At 28.1% G+C, this 17,819-nt stretch overlaps 1 protein-coding gene across 2 annotated transcripts in view; it reads left to right on the top strand.

Moving 5' to 3' along the window:
- Positions 1-17,819, top strand: part of side (sidestep) — a 343,838-nt gene that overhangs the window by 240,072 nt on the left and 85,947 nt on the right. The gene's annotated exons all lie outside the window — the stretch shown is intronic.

The following is a 17,819-nucleotide window of genomic DNA, read 5'->3' on the forward strand; positions in this document are numbered from 1 at the left end:
GATCGAAGAAACCTTAACTCACATTTTTCCTTAAAACTTTTAACACAAGTATTATTTGATTTTTTACCTCTGAAAAGTATGTCAGTTCTTATGTTTAATGTCAATATATGTTCATTTGTTGTTAATATGATTAAAATGAGTGACGAGAACAAAGTGCGTACTAAAATTATTAAATATTTTCAACAAAACCCAACTTGGTCCTACAAAAAGTTGGCTAAACAATCAAACGGCTGCCAATAAATAGCAAACATTTTCAAAAAAGCTCCCAACACATCCGGTAGGAAGCAGTCCAGACTATTTGGTTCGAAAAGTTAAATCCAATGCAGGTTTAAAAACATGCAAGGCTCAAAAAGTTCCTGATAGCAACTCGGCCAAAAATTTAGAAGACAAAGACAGAGAACGGAAATTGAAGTCAAATTTTATAATAATAATAATAATAATTTTCGCAGCTTCCGGGTCATTATTTTTATGCTGCTGATGTTCGAGGAATGTTGTACAAAAGTTTAAGAACCAAAAGCAGAAAATGTCCCCGAAAAGTTCTTGGTATGGCCAGTAATATGCAGTTGCGGCAAAAGAAGCCAAATATTTGTTACAAATGGCTCTATAAATAGCGAAATTAACATTGAGGGCACCCAGAGAAAAAATGAACACATCCTTGTACGATTTGACACCATTCGGTGTCAATAGTGTATCAACCCCGTATGTTCACAAATTGTACACGAATGGTGTCAATTTGACAACGAAAAAATGGCACCATTCCGATGCCGAATTGACACCAACCGTTGTCTATTTGACACCGTTCGTGTACGATTTTATAATAGACCGTCGACAATTTGTCACCGTTCGTTTACGATTTGACACCAGACCGTTGTCAATTTGATACCGCAACGTTGTCTATTTGAAACCAAATGTTTATTGTTTCCAGGAATTTTTGGAGTTGTATGTCGTCATGTTGTATGTTCTCATTTCTTGAACTGCCTGGATCTTCATCTGCATCAACACAAATTCACTATTAAACACAATTACACTTTCTGTTATATTTTCGTTTTTAAATATTTTCACTTTTTTAATGTAAATAAAATTAAAACTCACTTATAAAAAAAGCAGAGCAAAAAGTTTTGCCGCAACACTTTGACAATAACGTTGAGATGCGTCGGCGAATACTTTAACAACATTGCGTTGTCGATTCGTACCCGTTTGTTTACAAATTGTAAAAAAGTGTCAAAAAGAAGTGACACCTTAATTTTTCCCTCAGTGGAATGTTTACAAAAGAGGATGCTTCCATTCATAAGACTTCTTAATGTGTTCACTTATTTTTGGACAGATTTGGCATCCTGTTACTATGGTAAGCAAGGTCTTGAGAGGTACAAGAACAATGATGAGGTATTTGTACCAAGACAGGCAAATTCTCCAAACTGGCTAGAGCTAAGGCCAGTGGAGAGATATTGGGCTCTTGTGAAGGAAGAGCACAAAAAAGGTGTTCAGAAGTTCCAACAAAGTGACAGAAAACTGTATAAAAACCTTAATGGAAGGATTTCAGGAAAAGATTCATAATTTCTATGGATATATTAGAATCATGCGATTAGCATAATTTGGCCATTTCCGGGAATTCCCGGTAAAAGTTTCCCGCGTAAGAACCCTTTTAGCGATACATATTTTAAAAGGTACCAGGGAGTTTTAATTTTTAGACAAGAAATGTACAAGAAATTTTCAGTTTTTCCACATTAATTGGTATTCCGACGTAAAATTTGTCGTAAATTTAAAAAATTTTCTGAATACTCCAGCTTTTTCTCAACCCTAATATAGCCTCACATATAGGACTGAACAGAAGCGGCAAGTAAGAAGCTTATAAGAAATGATGAAGACGAACCGTTATTCAAGTATTTGTTGTTCTCCCCATATAAGAACTTTATTAATAAAACTTTACAATGCAATACAAAATCAGTCGTGCATACATACATGTGAGTACATGCATACCCACACATCCATACATTCTTTAATGTAGTTTGTTTAAATGCATGCAGTAGCAGCGCCTTACTTTATGCTACAATATTTCAATACAATAAAGTGCGTTTCTTGTAACTGGCGTTTTTTCTTTTTACAGTTTTTGTGTACATTTTTTTTTATTTGCTCGTTCAGTTTATTTTCTGAGCATAAATAAAGTGAATGAATGAAAAGAATACATGTAAATGTGAGAGTCTGTCATATAATATTTTATATTCATTGTAAATGTAAAATATTCCAAGGAGATGTAATTTCTTTCCTCTTAAACTCAACACACATGCAAACAAACATTACATAACATTACACATGTATAGATATGCATATAATATGTGATCCCTTATGTATTGCATATTCAAGGAAGTACTAAGCCATACACTCTTACAGAGGGATATGCTGTCAACATGCCCAGGGATATACTGGTTGCTTGTTTTTAGCTGCTGTTGTTTTATTTTTGTTTTGTTTTCTGGCTGATGCTTGTCTCTGAGTTGCTGGGTTTTAAATTCAAACTGATTTGAAACTCTATGCGAATCAATTACAGATTAGGTCTTTCTTCTTTTTATTTGGAAAAAAATATAACAAAAACAGAAAACAATATAACAGCAAATTTTATCATGTTCAATTCATTGCATGATACACACATGTATGTAAGAATAAATAGACGAGAGATCTTCTAGAAAAAGCCTTGACAGTAAATTTTATTCCCCAGCGTTTGAAATAAGTACAACGTTATTTTTGGGGTAAAATATAGCATATGAGGAAATTTATGTATATAAATTTAGATTTGAAGTTTTGCGTTTATGGAAATTCAGTTTTATTTTTCTAGCTGACATTTAGATACAAATCTCTGCAAATATGTGCTTCGAGGAGGATTTTGTGATTTTTATTTGTTTGTTTTTCATTATATCTAGAATATGGAATTGATTCATTACTGTAATATCAGCTAAATATAAATTCTATTCTAATATATTTTGGAGAACAAACGTTATAAATTTTCATGTAATCAAAAGATTTCGAAATTTAATTTTGTAACTTCTCTTTTTTATTTGATTGAAATTATTACTACAACTTACAAAAAGAATATTATTTTTATAGTTCTAATCAATAGTGATAAATTTATGAAAACCATTAAGGTTTTTACACACTTTGGACACTTTTTTATTCACCTCAATTCTCTTTTAAGAAGAGCCCAATATTTCTCCACTGGGCTTAGCTCCAGGCAGTTTGGAGGATTTGCCTATCTTGGTACAAATACCACATTATTGTTCTTGTACCACTCAAGACCTTGCTTGCCATAATGACAGCATGACAAATCAGGCCAAAAATAAGTGGACACCTTAAACAATCTTATGAATGGAGACATCCTCTTTTGTAAACAAACATTCCTTGATGTAAATTTCGGTATTTATAGAGCCTTTTGTAACAAATTTGTGGCTTCTTTTGCCGCAACTGCATATTGCTTGCCATGCCAAGAAATTTTTGGGAAAATTTTCTGCTTTTGGGTCCTAAACTTTTCTACAACATTCCCTCGAGCATCAATATCATACAAATATTGACTTGGAAGCCGCGAAAATTTATCCAAGCCATACGTCATCCATTATACAGGAGGTATATTTTTTATTTTATATAAAATTTAACTTCAATTTCCGTCTTCTGCTTTTGGCCTCTAAATTACTGGCGGAGTTCCTGCCAGGAACTTTTTGAGCCTTGTATGTTTTTAAACCTGCATTGGCTTTAACTTTTCGTACCAAATAGTCCAAGTACTGTGCTAACCGGCATGCTTTCCCACAGGATGTGTTGGGAGCTCTTTTGAAAATGCTTTCTATTTATTGGCTTTAGAAACATAATACGTATCATTCCTTCTACCTGAACGAGGTTTTCTATCAATGGACAGGTTCTCCCAATACTGTTTAATAATATTGGAATCAGTTTGATGGCAGACCTTTAACATAATTGATATAATAAACATAATAACTAACTTACTTTTCAAAGGTAACTTGATCAAAAAAAAAACTTTTTTATACCTCAGTACAAAAAGACTACTACTAGGTGAGCTGAAGTAGTACAAAGTTTTGCGAAAAACAAATGATTTTTTTATTAAAGTGTCCTTGGCTAGAGTTTTTTTGATCTTATCGAACGAATGGAAAAATAATTTTCGCGTAACTGCAGATATACCAGAGGCAGGTGCAGTACTGATAGATTTTGAGGGTTTTAAGGTTTGCGAATCAATGGTTATCAAGGCTAAACAAGCCCCATGAAGTGGTAAAAATTGGTAGTTCATTTCACATAGCCCCCATACGTATGACCTCCCAAAATAAAACTTATCGGTCACGAATGCTTGATTTATATGGATCATAAATTAAATTATAATTAAAAATTTTGTGCGGCCCACTTGCGAAAATAATTTAAACATGCATAAAACTCTTACAGATATTGTTATCCAAACCATCTAGAATCTCTTATTGTTTTGCTTTCACATGCAAATATGCAAACAAAAATCAATTTCAGCTGATACATTTTAGAGAAACTCAAAGTACCTTCTTTTATTTACATTTCTTTTTAAATTATTTAAGCTTTATCGTTCTTATTGCTTTCATTCAGCTTACATTTGTACAATCACAAAACACAAATATACAGCCACAAAATTATAGGGATATCTAGCTGTATGTATCTGAATATTAGTCTAATTTAAGCAAGAGCTTTTCAGCATATGTAGCACATATTTGATTTTTTGTTCTTCCTTTAAGAAACATCGAAGAATGTTAGAAAAAGTCAGCTTATAACTGTGTAAATCTCTGTACAAATCAACGTTTTATGCGTGATAAATGTCTTGTAGTTTCATACACCTTGTAAAAATTTGTGTTCATTACTGTTTTTTTTTTTGTTTTTTGCAACCAAACAATTCGATTATTTTTCCTGTGGTTTTTACATTTGAATGGAACAAACAGAAAGAAGCAGGAATTGAAAGAAACGTAACTAAGCTAAATCAAATATTCAAAAGTACAGAAACATTTCTCATTTGTTTGGTTGTTTTCCTTTTATTTGCATTGGTTTTTTTATCCTTTTGTAATTCTTAGACATCAAGATTTCCCTTTAAGGTTTGCATTTTCTTCAAATTTTTTCTTCAACTATAAATCATGTTTATTAGTTTCTATTCTTTGCTTTTCATCTTTATGAAAATCGGAAGCTTGTTTTTGGTGCGGTTTTTTGTTTTTTTTTTATACTCAATACAATTGCCCAGGTCAGCCAAAAAATTGGAAACAGAATTCCATGAAGACTATTGTAAAACTCAACAAGAGCTTGCTAAACGATTTTGCAAGGGAAATGCTTCACTTTAAACAGAGTATCCGATATTGGTTTGATTCGTTCTTGGCTTTAAAAGATGAGCACTTTTTTTGGCTCAGAATCCCTATGATGCCAAAAATATGATAAAAGTTCACAGCTACCAATGGCCAATGCTTTTAATAAATTTATATTATGCGAGCGTTTCGAAATAGATGATTAAAAAGTGAAAAACTCCAGCATTTTTAAGTCGTACGCCTAATAGTAATCTATGATTTACAAGTTATGTGCGGACACCAGTACTTGATAAAAGTCCAAAGAAAATGAGCCGTGGCTCCCAGTTTTGCCCGAAGTCATGCAATTTCTTTATGGTCTACCAATGATTTGGGGCCTCGGTGTAATTTTTGCAAAAAAATTATAATTTTCTCAGGCTCATATCTTGCAAACTGTTCGGAATTTTGATTTACTCTCTGAAGCAAAGTAGTAGCCCTTGTCATATAGAATAAAAATTGTGAACACATAAAATTCTTCAAGATCAAAAACTCAAAAAACTTTAAAAAATTCGGTTTTTTAAACTTTTTTCCCCTGTTCAGGTTTAAAATTCAAGGAAACAATCAACTACAAAAATGTACCAAGGATCTCAAGAAACAACTTTCTAGAACATATGAACTTCCTAGGAATGATTCTTAACACTGTTATGTAGGTCAATATGTTAGTAAGAAATAACTAAAGGAATTATGTAAACTATTATATTATTATAAACTAAAGCATACTTTTAGGCAGCTTTAAGAAATTTATTTCTAAACTTATTTCGAATTTTTTTAAGTTTTTTACGATTTTGATCTGGAAGATGAGGTTTTTCGATTTTATATGTTCTTTGTGACAAGGGCTACAACTTTACTTTAGAGAGTAAATCAAAATTCCGAACTGTTTGCAAGATATGAGCCTGACATTATGATCACATCTTTGCAAAAATGTCACGTGGCCCAAAATCTGCAAGACTTTGGGCAAAACTGGGAGACACGTGTCTTTTTTTTTGGTCTTTTATCACGTTGTGGTGTCCGTACATGGTTATATTTCCATGATTCAAAAAGGTTACAAAATTTACTTCCTTTATGCCTGGTTTTATAAATAATATTCTAATGAGTTTGATTAAATCCTTTGTTTTATATTATGTAATACAAACCATTTTATTTTTTTTAATTAATTTAAAATTTTATATGGGTAAAAACCCATAAAACCAAAAACAAACAAAAAAATACATTATTTCCATGACCACAAAAGTGGTGTCAATTACAATTGCACTTCAATGCCAATTTAAAACATGAGCAATCGAATGCTATTTAAGCAATAAATAAACTGAATTTTTTATGCAAAAATTTAATTAAACAAAAAAAATAACTGTGGTTCATTAATCTCTAACATACAAGGAATTTAATTAAAGAAAAAAGGCAGCCTAATAAAACTTACATAAAAATAAATTAATAGAAAAAATAAAATGAGTAAATCAAGAGGATTTGTTATAATAATGAAGGGAGTTAACTATAAAATTTAATGGCAATAAATATAAATGAATGAAGCATTTAAACAAATTATTATTTTTTGAGCTAAATTAAACCACCTGACCTAGAATTAAATAATATTAAAATATCTTGGTATATTTATATTTCTACATAATAACCAACAACCTAATTGAAATTTCTATTTAACAAATAAACATGCATATGCTAGTACGTATGAGTACTAAATACAATTTGCGTATGATTTATTTTTAATATAATCAACAAAACAATATTACTCATACGCTGTGGTGCTAACAAATCTATTTAAAATTTCATTGGAATCAAATTGATGACAGACTTCAATTTGTACATCTAATTGAATGATAAATATGAATATATATCATATTTATACTTCTTCTCTACCAATATCAACATCAACACCACCATCAGCCAACCCCTCACTAATACCACACCAAAGTCCTTGGCATATTTTTGCTTTCATGCTCTGGGAGTAGAATTGAAATTTGAAATATCATGATGTTTTGATGAAGCTTTAAGCTGGCGCAAATAAATGGAAATATACACTTATACATACACTTCTAAAGTAAAAGAAAAAAATGTTTTTTCTGAAACTAAAACATATTTGGACAAATGTTCCTTATACTATTTGAATAAAATAAAATACTCAGTCGTAAAATAAAAAGCAAAACTTTACTATTTGTATAAAGCTTAAATAATATTTTTATTATAAAATACAATATTATTTCTTGTGTTTACTTTATTTCAAAACATGGTGAGAGACACTATTTGTTTATATTTCTTATTTTGTTTATTATTAAATTTGTGATTTGCTGTTTTTAAATAAATATTTAAACATATATACTTACACTCAAAATCCTTAAAACTTACACTGGTGTTTGTGTGTAATACAAATCGTTTACTTGTTTTTTACATACATTTCAAAATACATTTATTTGTAAATTTATTGACGCACTATACATACAGATTCATACGTAAGTATATATATACCACTATAGCCATGTTTGTTTTATTCTTTCTCCTTCTTTTAAACATGGTAAAAAACAATTTATAATAAATTTTTTAAAGAAAACTGAAAAAACGAAGCACCAAAAAATAAGCATAAAACTCATCGTATGACGCTTCTGCATGATATCCTTGATATCCTTGAGTTTTCATGAATATTTAATGGGCGACACCAAAACCAGTACAACACTGAAATACTAACATACAGCAGCAGCAAAAATAAGGAAAACAGAAACAACAACTAACAATTGTTGTTGTAGAATACATATTTAAGTGCGAGAAAAAGGCGCTATTTTTATATAAAATACAGATTTTTTTCTTTTATGTTCAAGGAATGAAACAAACAGCAAATATCGAAGTAAAAAAAACCAAACGCCAATATGAAGGAAGTTGTGGCGAAATATAGTAGGGGTAGTTTCACATGAGAAATGGAGGTTTTGTTAAATCATACATTTTAAAATGAGATTTTTTAAGAATATAAAAAGTACATTTTAAAAATTTAATTTTATTATAAGGGTACTTTACAATAAATGAACAAAGGTACCAGTACATTACAAAGGTACTTTATTAGTACCTTAATTAAAGGCACTTAATTATAACGATACTTTATTATAAAGGTACTTTATTAGTACCTTAGTTAAAGGCACTTAACTATAAACATACTTTAATATAATGCCAGTGTTTTATAAAAGTACTTTTTTAATAAGGTTATTATAAAGGTACTTTATTATAAAGATAATTTATTATAAAGGTACTTTATTATAAAAGTACTTTATTATAAAGGTACTTTATTATAAAAGTACTTTATTATAAAAATACTTTAATATAAAAGTACTTTTTTAAAAATGTACTTTATTATAAAGGTACTTTATTATAAAGGTACTTTATTATAAAGGTACTTTATTATAAATGTACTTTATTATAAAGGTACTTTATTATAAAAGTACTTTATTATAAAGGTACTTTATTATAAAAGTACTTTATTATAAAGGTACTTTATTATAAAGGTGCTTTGTTATAAAAGTACTTTATTATAAAGGTACTTTATTATAAAGGTACTTTATTATAAAGGTACTTTATTATAAAGATACTTTATTAAAAAAGTACTTTATTATAAAGGTACTTTATTATAAAAGTACTTTATTATAAAGGCACTTTATTATAAAGGTACTTTATTATAAAAGTACTTTATTATAAAGGTACTTTATTATAAAGGTACTTTATTATAAAGGTACTTTATTATAAAGGTACTTTATTATAAAGGTACTTTATTATAAAGGTACTTTATTATAAAGGTACTTTATTATAAAGGTACTTTATTATAAAGGTACTTTATTATAAAGGTACTTTATTATAAAGGTACTTTATTATAAAGGTACTTTATTATAAAGGTACTTTATTATAAAGGTACTTTATTATAAAGGTACTTTATTATAAAGGTACTTTATTATAAAGGTACTTTATTATAAAGGTACTTTATTATAAAGGTACTTTATTATAAAGGTACTTTATTATAAAGGTACTTTATTATAAAGGTACTTTATTATAAAGGTACTTTATTATAAAGGTACTTTATTATAAAAGTACTTTATTATAAAGGTACTTTATTATAAAGGTACTTTATTATAAAGGTACTTTATTATAAAGTCACTTTATTATAAAGGTACTTTATTATAAAGGTACTTTATTATAAAGGTACTTTATTATAAAGGTACTTTATTATAAAGGTACTTTATTATAAAGGTACTTTATTATAAAGGTACTTTATTATAAAGGTACTTTATTATAAAGGTACTTTATTATAAAGGTACTTTATTATAAAGGTACTTTATTATAAAGGTACTTTATTATAAAATTACTTTATTATAAAGGTACTTTATTATAAAAGTACTTTATTATAAAGGTACTTTATTATAAAGGTACTTTATTATAAAGGTACTTTATTATAAAGGTACTTTATTATAAAGGTACTTTATTATAAAGGTACTTTATTATAAAGGTACTTTATTATAAAGGTACTTTATTATAAAGGTACTTTATTATAAAGGTACTTTATTATAAAGGTACTTTATTATAAAGGTACTTTATTATAAAGGTACTTTATTATAAAGGTACTTTATTATAAAGGTACTTTATTATAAAGGTACTTTATTATAAAGGTACTTTATTATAAAGGTACTTTATTATAAAGGTACTTTATTAAAAAGGTTCTTTATTATAAAGGTTCTTTATTATAAAGGTTCTTTATTATAAAGGTTCTTTATTATAAAGGTACTTTATTATAAAGGTACTTTATTATAAAGGTACTTTATTATAAAGGTACTTTATTATAAAGGTACTTTATTATAAAGGTACTTTATTATAAAGGTACTTTATTATAAAGGTACTTTATTATAAAGGTACTTTATTATAAAGGTACTTTATTATAAAGGTACTTTATTATAAAGGTACTTTATTATAAAGGTACTTTATTATAAAGGTACTTTATTATAAAGGTACTTTATTATAAAGGTACTTTATTATAAAGGTACTTTATTATAAAGGTACTTTATTATAAAGGTACTTTATTATAAAGGTACTTTATTATAAAGGTTCTTTATTATAAGGGTACTTTATTATAAAGATACTCTATTATAAAGGTACTTTATTAAAAAAACTAACAAAGAACTTTTTGCAAAAAAAGGTAAAAAAGTTAATTTTGAAATTATATTTCATTTAAAGTGTACTTTTTAGAGAATATTGGGTGTATGATTTAAAACAGCTTTTATTTTGAAATATTTGTACAATATAAAATTTATTCTGGCATCATATGGATTCTGAGCCAAAAGAAGTGCTCTTCTTTTGAGGCCAAGAACGAATCATGCCAATATGGGATACTCTGTTACAAAGTGAAGCGTATTCCAGAAAGCGTTCTGCATCGACCAAAACAATAACAATAGTCGGACGGGGCACGGTCTGGACTATAAAGCGGATTAGGCAAAACTTCCCAACCATTTCATTCAAAATACGTTTTAGCAGGTATTGCAACATGTCGCCGACCGTTGTCATGAAGGAATATAACGGTTTCATAACTGGTCGTATATCCTGGGCATTTTTCGGCCAATACTCGCTTCAAACAATGCAGTTGCGTCCGGTAGAGGTTCCCTGTGATGATCTGGTCAGCAGCTCATAATAGATATGATCCTTGTGCAGTCAGCAAATAAAGCTGGTTGTCCGGGCTTTACATGCGAGCTCTTACGCTTCGAGTTATCGCAATTGAACCATTTCTCATTCACAATAATGATTCGATATACAAATTATTTTATTCTATAGCATATAGCATAATTTTGGACGAATCCTACTGCTCGCAATCGTTTTGAAATTGCTGCTCGAGTAGCTCCCAATGACTAAGCTGTTGTTTATTTCTAGAACAATCTATATGGAGTAATGTCTCCAATTCTTGGTTCTCAAACTTGTTTGGCTGTTCTGCGCGATCTTTATCTTCCGTGTCAAAATCACAACTTCTGAATTTCTTCAACGAAACAGAGAACACAGCTTTTTTCTTTAGATTGTATTTTATAAAATTTAAGGTAAAGATTAGGCAGATATTGGGAAAATATAAATTGTACTTGAGAAATCTAGTTCTGAAATTAAGAAAAACAAATTAAATAACTAATAAAAATGATAAATCCAAATTAATATTGAGTACGAATTTAAATTTGAACATTTTAAAATATTTCCCACATCAGACTAATCAGATATTATTTAAAAAAAATTATTTTTTTCTTTTGATCCTGCCTTTACATTTAGTAAAGGTTTATATCTTCCCAATATAAAATCTGATTTTCTTAATATCAACTTGTATTTTCTCATTATTTCAAAATTTTAACATTCTGAATATTCATTTGGATTTTCTCAATTTTCACATATACTCAAAGTACATATATTATAACGCTAATTAGTTAAGGTTTTAAGACCATAAATAAGCACTGAAATTCATGGACACTATTGTTCAAATTCTTTCTGAATCCACGTATAGGATTTGTTCAGTCCAATACAAAATCTCCCTATTCTGTTTTAAAGCAAACAAGCCAACAGTAGTCTTTATTTATATTTTCTCTTACAACAAATAACAACTACAAAATTCATTCATACATATTAATAACAAGCAACTGAAGAAGACTCCCAAAAGTTTTTTTTTCATCTCAACAACACAAAAAAGTGTACCAAGAAAGTAGAAAAACAAAAAAAAAAATAACCAGAAAGAACAAGGAAATCGGAAATGGGTGCGATATGAACAATAAAAAATACACATAAATAAAAAAAATAAAATAAACTAAAGACAAACAAATGCTTTGCTTTTATTTAAATTTTTATGATTTTTTTTGATTTTTTTCTTTGTGATATTGCACTGAAAATAAAAGAGTGTGTGAGTGTTAATATTTGTATGGGTATTGGTTTATTATGACAAAAAGAAGTCATAAAATAATACAAATTTGAATTCATTGATTGTTTTCCTTTTTTTTCTTTGTTGTGTTGGTACTTTATTTGGTATTTTATTTTTTTATGATTATTTTGTATGAAGAGTCCTTAGCAAGTGCTGGAAGAGAGACAGTATATGGCTTTGCCTGCTGTTGTATTTTATAAGGATTTCACTTATTCAGTCACTTGATTCATACACTCATTCACTCATTGATTCATTTATTTGTTTATTTTATTTTTTTGTTTTGAATTTGTGTGAATATTGACGACATCTATTGTTATAACATTTCGTGCGACCAAAATTGACATGAAATTAAATTGCTTCAATTGTATTCCACGTATATACATATGTATGTATGTGTTGTTTAATTTTATTTCTTACTTGTTTATGTGTTGGGGTATGCAAAATAAAGTCAAAGATTTGTTAAATTGTTTTCGCTTAAAAGCATAAGAAAATTTTATTTATTGACCTTGATTAATTTATAATATTGGTGGAGAATAGCTTTTCAATTTTCGTTTTCTATTTCAAGTTGTGGGTCAAAAGGTTTCTACTTGTTCTACAAAGTTAGTTTCTAAATATATTTTGTTTATACATAAAATCACTTATAACTAAAAAACTTTAGAAGTAGAAATAACGTAAAGCTATAAAGGCGTATGATTAATATTTATTTAGCATTAAAATAAATCAATATTAATCATACGCGAGGGGCTACTTATAGATAGGAAATTGTACAGTTTTAATTGCATATAACTTTTTAATCGCTATCCAATTTATACAACTTTGATCTTATAGTAGTATAATTTCTGTTGGAGAAAATGTTTTCGTTGTCCTCTCAAAATAATGTTTTATGAAAATATTTTGTTTTGACAATTAAATTATGGTGATACTCCAAAACACTTGATTTTTTCAATTCTGATTGGAAGGGTTTCAAGTACTATATTAGTTAATCTCTCACACATATTTAGTATAAATATTAGTTTGCATTACTAGCCAATTTATATAAAATTCTTCTAAATCATTTGATAACCTGCCTCAATAAAACTCATAAAACTTTTGGAATTTCATACTTATTGTTTTCCTTCGTTTCTTTGCTCTGACTCAATTTATTATTTCTACAAATACTTCCAATATTTTGCAGATGTTGTCAAAAAATTTCTCAGATTCTTTTTATGGCAGTTTTATACTTTTTAACACTTTTGTTTTTGAATTCCTTTTAGTTTTGAATGTATAACTTATAACGGCACTTTAATATATTTTCTTTAACAACAACTAATAAAAAACTATAGTTTTTTTTTACATATTTTTAAACAAAAGAAAAAGTTTTTTTTTTTTTTATTTTTTAAATCTCAAAAACTAATTTTTGTTGGCAATCACCTTAGTAACAAAGTGCTTTAAATAACTTGGGAAGGTAGACAATTTTGTTGGAGTAACAATTTTGTATTGCAACAAGTATATTTATTGAAAAACTATATAATATTTTTTCAAGTTTCAAGCTACAACAAATAAGTATAAAAATTATAAAAAGTTTCTTATGTTTATGCTATATAGTACATTTTTAGTTTTTCTTTTAATGATTTAAAGCAAAGTGTTTTTTCATGTTGCTCCAATATAATCATAAATAATACACATGAATAATATAAAACTGAAATAAAAACAAAATCTTACATATAATATATTGTTTATGAAATTCAATTGCTAAAAAGGAAAACAGCATTTTTTCCAGAAAAAATCAATGCTTAAAATAAAACTTATTTTTTAGAATTTCATAAACATATCCAAGCACTAAATTAATTCCTTTTGCATAAAGTTGTTATTTTTTAATACATTTCCTAGGTTTTCTAGGTAGAATATATTTTCTTTTATAGAAACGAGTATATTTGCATGTATTTTTGTACGGCTTAAGGCTGCACAAATGGTAAACTTCCGTATTTTATCATTTATAAAAAACATTATTTTCACATTAATATGAAATTTTAGCAAAAAAAGAATTGAGAAAACAAATATGTTTTCCATACATATTATAATGATGGTTGTGTTGATGTTCTAAGTATGTATTATTATTTTTATGAGTAAGAAAAAGTATAGGTTATCTTGCAATATTATGCTGGGTTTTTCTAGGAGTTTATGGCGAATGATTGAAAACATTCATACATTTACAGTTCAAACTCGTTTAACAACTGCAGTTATTGAAACAAAAATGTGTTTCATAACCAATGGGGTTCTTGGGATAATTGGAAAAAATGTAATAAAATTTTTTGTATATCTTGCTCAGTTCAGTTAAGCATATAAATCATGTTATTATTCTTTGAAATCAGAGACATAACTGTTATAAGAAATATCTAAAAAAATTTAGCCATAACTGTTATATTGTAGAAATAAATTTTTGTTTCTTTAAATAATAGTTATTCTCAATGAAAATAAGTTTTGCTTTTCAATAAGTGTTATTCATAATAAATATTTTTTTTCGTTACTCATAACTTTTATTATCGATTTAACTTCACCTGAAGTATCTCCACTTCAACCAATATCCGATTTTCTGATTGACAAATCGACGAATCTAAATACGTCATCGTTGTTCGGAACATCAATTAGAGAACTTGAAGTGGATTTATCTTCAGAAGATGACAAAGGCATACATCGCGAGAGTTATTGGCAGCTATAGCTGAAATAGAGAGCTTTAAACCTATGACACTGGACATAGAAGCCGATTTGTTGCAATATTAGGAAGAGAAAAAGGATACTTTTGCAATTTTTAAATAAATTGGTTTATACTGTCTATGCACTGCCGGCTAAACGGCTTTCTGTTGAAAGAGAATTTTCTGTTTTGCGTATTTTGTTGACTGAGAAAAGGTGCAACTTGGCGGACAATGCGTTTGCTAAAACATTGATTGTGAAACAAAATTCTTCATAATTAAAAAACAATAAAAACCATAAATCTCATAACAAGCTTATTTTTTGCGACTTTAAAGGTTAAATACAATGTATGTACTAATAAAATGCAATCAAGGTGACGAAAGAAACTTCTTTTGAGTTATGGCAACGAAAAAAAAATATTTTTTAGAATAACTCTTATTAGACAACATAAAAACATACAAATCGAAAATAAAAGTTATGAGCAACGTAAAAAAATATTTATTATGAATAACTCTTATTTGAAAACGTAAAAATTATTTATTGATTTATGCCTAACTTTTTCAGTCTCAAAAAATTTAATAACAGTTATTTTTGGTTTCTGTTTGAAATTGTTCGAATTTATTACTCAAAAAAACATTTTTATCTGACAAATCATAATAAGATCCTTGTATGAAGGATATTTCGTAATTCATGTCCTTAACTTTTGGATTTACAAGCGGTTTTTGTGTTTACAGACTTATTCAGCGTTTTTTTTTTGCTTAAAAAATGTTGAATTCTCTACCAACAAAGCGTGATATATGCAGGAAGTTTTTCTCTACTTCTTTAATTTGAAAATGGTTCGTTCGGTTCAGAAGTGCTGCTTTTGTTACGGATGATAAAGTTTGCCCGGCCAGCCAATAAAGTCTGAAGACCAAGAATTGAAGGTATTACTCCATGAAGATTGTTCTCAAACTCAACTAGAACTTGCAAAATCATTAGCAACTACTCAAGCAGCAATTTCAAAACGTTTGCGAGGATGCATTCAAAAGATAAAAAATTTGCACCGAATCATTACTTAAGATGAAAAAGGGATCTATTATCCATAACCTGAAGCGTAAGGGATAATATAAGAAGCCCGGCCATCTAGCCGAATCGATACCAAAGCCAAATATCCATTGTGCTAAGGTAATTCTCTGCATTTAGTGGGAACAAAATGATCGTATCTATTATGAATGGCTGAAATCTGGGCATACCATCACATGCACCTGTACCGAAAGAAACTGTTTCGTTTGAAGCTAGCATTGGCCAGTAATGTCCAGAATATGCCGCCAGACATGAAACCGTAACATTCCATCATGTCAACGGTAGGCCACATTATACAGTACACTTTAAAAACTATTTAGAATGAAGTGGTTGGAAATGTTTGCCTCGCCCGCCCTATAGTCCAGCCCTTATCCCGTCCCACTAATATTTGTTTCGATCGATGCAGAACGCTTTCTCTGGGATACGCTTCACACAAAAAAGTATCCGATATAGATAATATGGATATCTAATGATAGATATTTCCAATTCCATTGCAATGATGTATATAAGGCTATAGTAAGTTGGACCTACAATAGGTCAAAATCGGGAAAAATAATTTATAAATAACCCGAATTTTTTTTCATCAAAAAATTTTTTTTGTCTTAAATTCTTTTTCCAAACATTTTCTTTTTAAAAATAAAAAAAAAATATAAAAACAATTTGGAAAAAAAATTTTTTTTAAAAATTTTAAAAACAATTATTTGTTTTAAATAAAAATATTGGAAAAAAAATATTTTTAAGTATAATTTGGTGAAGGGTATATAAGATTCGGCACAGCCGAATATAACTCTCTTACTTGTTTTATATTATTTCTTAATTATCATTTTCTATTTTTCTATTATATTTTCTGAATAATAACTAAAATATTAAAAAATAAGAAAAAAAAAACATGAAAATATTAATTTTATGGGTAAAATATAAGTTAAATATGGATAATATTGTCTCCATAAGGAGAAAAACTGAAATGAATACCTTTCAGTTTTAAGTTAAAAATTCGTTGAAGGAAAATATAAGTAAACTCAATATAGACATTCAAAATAATACGATATATTTAAGGAAAATTGTATGGTATAAATTCATGATACAACCATTAGAAGAGAGTTTAAAATGCTATGCCTTGCTACGTCAAATAATAGAAAAATAAAAAACAGAAATCCAAAAATACGAATAATATCAAATGAAATTTGAGAAATATTTTGTTTATATTTGAAATACACATAATTTATTTGAATACGCCTTTTACTGACTAAAGAGAAGGTGTCGCATTTGGCATTAGAAGTGCACGTTTTGTGACTTGATGCAGTTCAATAAAATCGGAGTCATTTAAATGATGCATGCTAATCCGGGAGTGTTTCTTCAGCTCAACACAGCAGGCTGCACTCCATTCTTTAATTTTATTTTCAGGATATTTTATAAATCTTTTGAGATTTTGTTCAAATGAACATGTACACAAACAATATTTAACATGCGTGTTAAAAATATATTTATTAAATTGAATTTAAATCACTTTTCAATTTAGTTAATTTTTGATGTTTTATTTCAATTGTACTTTTATTTTTTATTTTCAAGGCATGTTTAATTGAGAACATATTTTGTAGTGATTCTACCAAGGCGAATTTATATACAAGGTGGTGTCGGTGGCGAATTCAGGAAAATACGAGCGCATTCATTAATTTTTTATATATGGAGTTTGACATTCAAAACCACTCTCTCATTGTTTCGAATGTCAAACTCCATATAAAAAAAAATGCATGAATTCGCTCGTATTTGCCTAAATTCGCCACCGACACCACCTTGTATATAAATTCGCCTTGGATTCTACCTTTTTATGT

Source organism: Calliphora vicina, chromosome 1, assembly GCF_958450345.1.
Source record: "Calliphora vicina chromosome 1, idCalVici1.1, whole genome shotgun sequence".
Classification (NCBI taxonomy): domain Eukaryota; kingdom Metazoa; phylum Arthropoda; class Insecta; order Diptera; family Calliphoridae; genus Calliphora; species Calliphora vicina.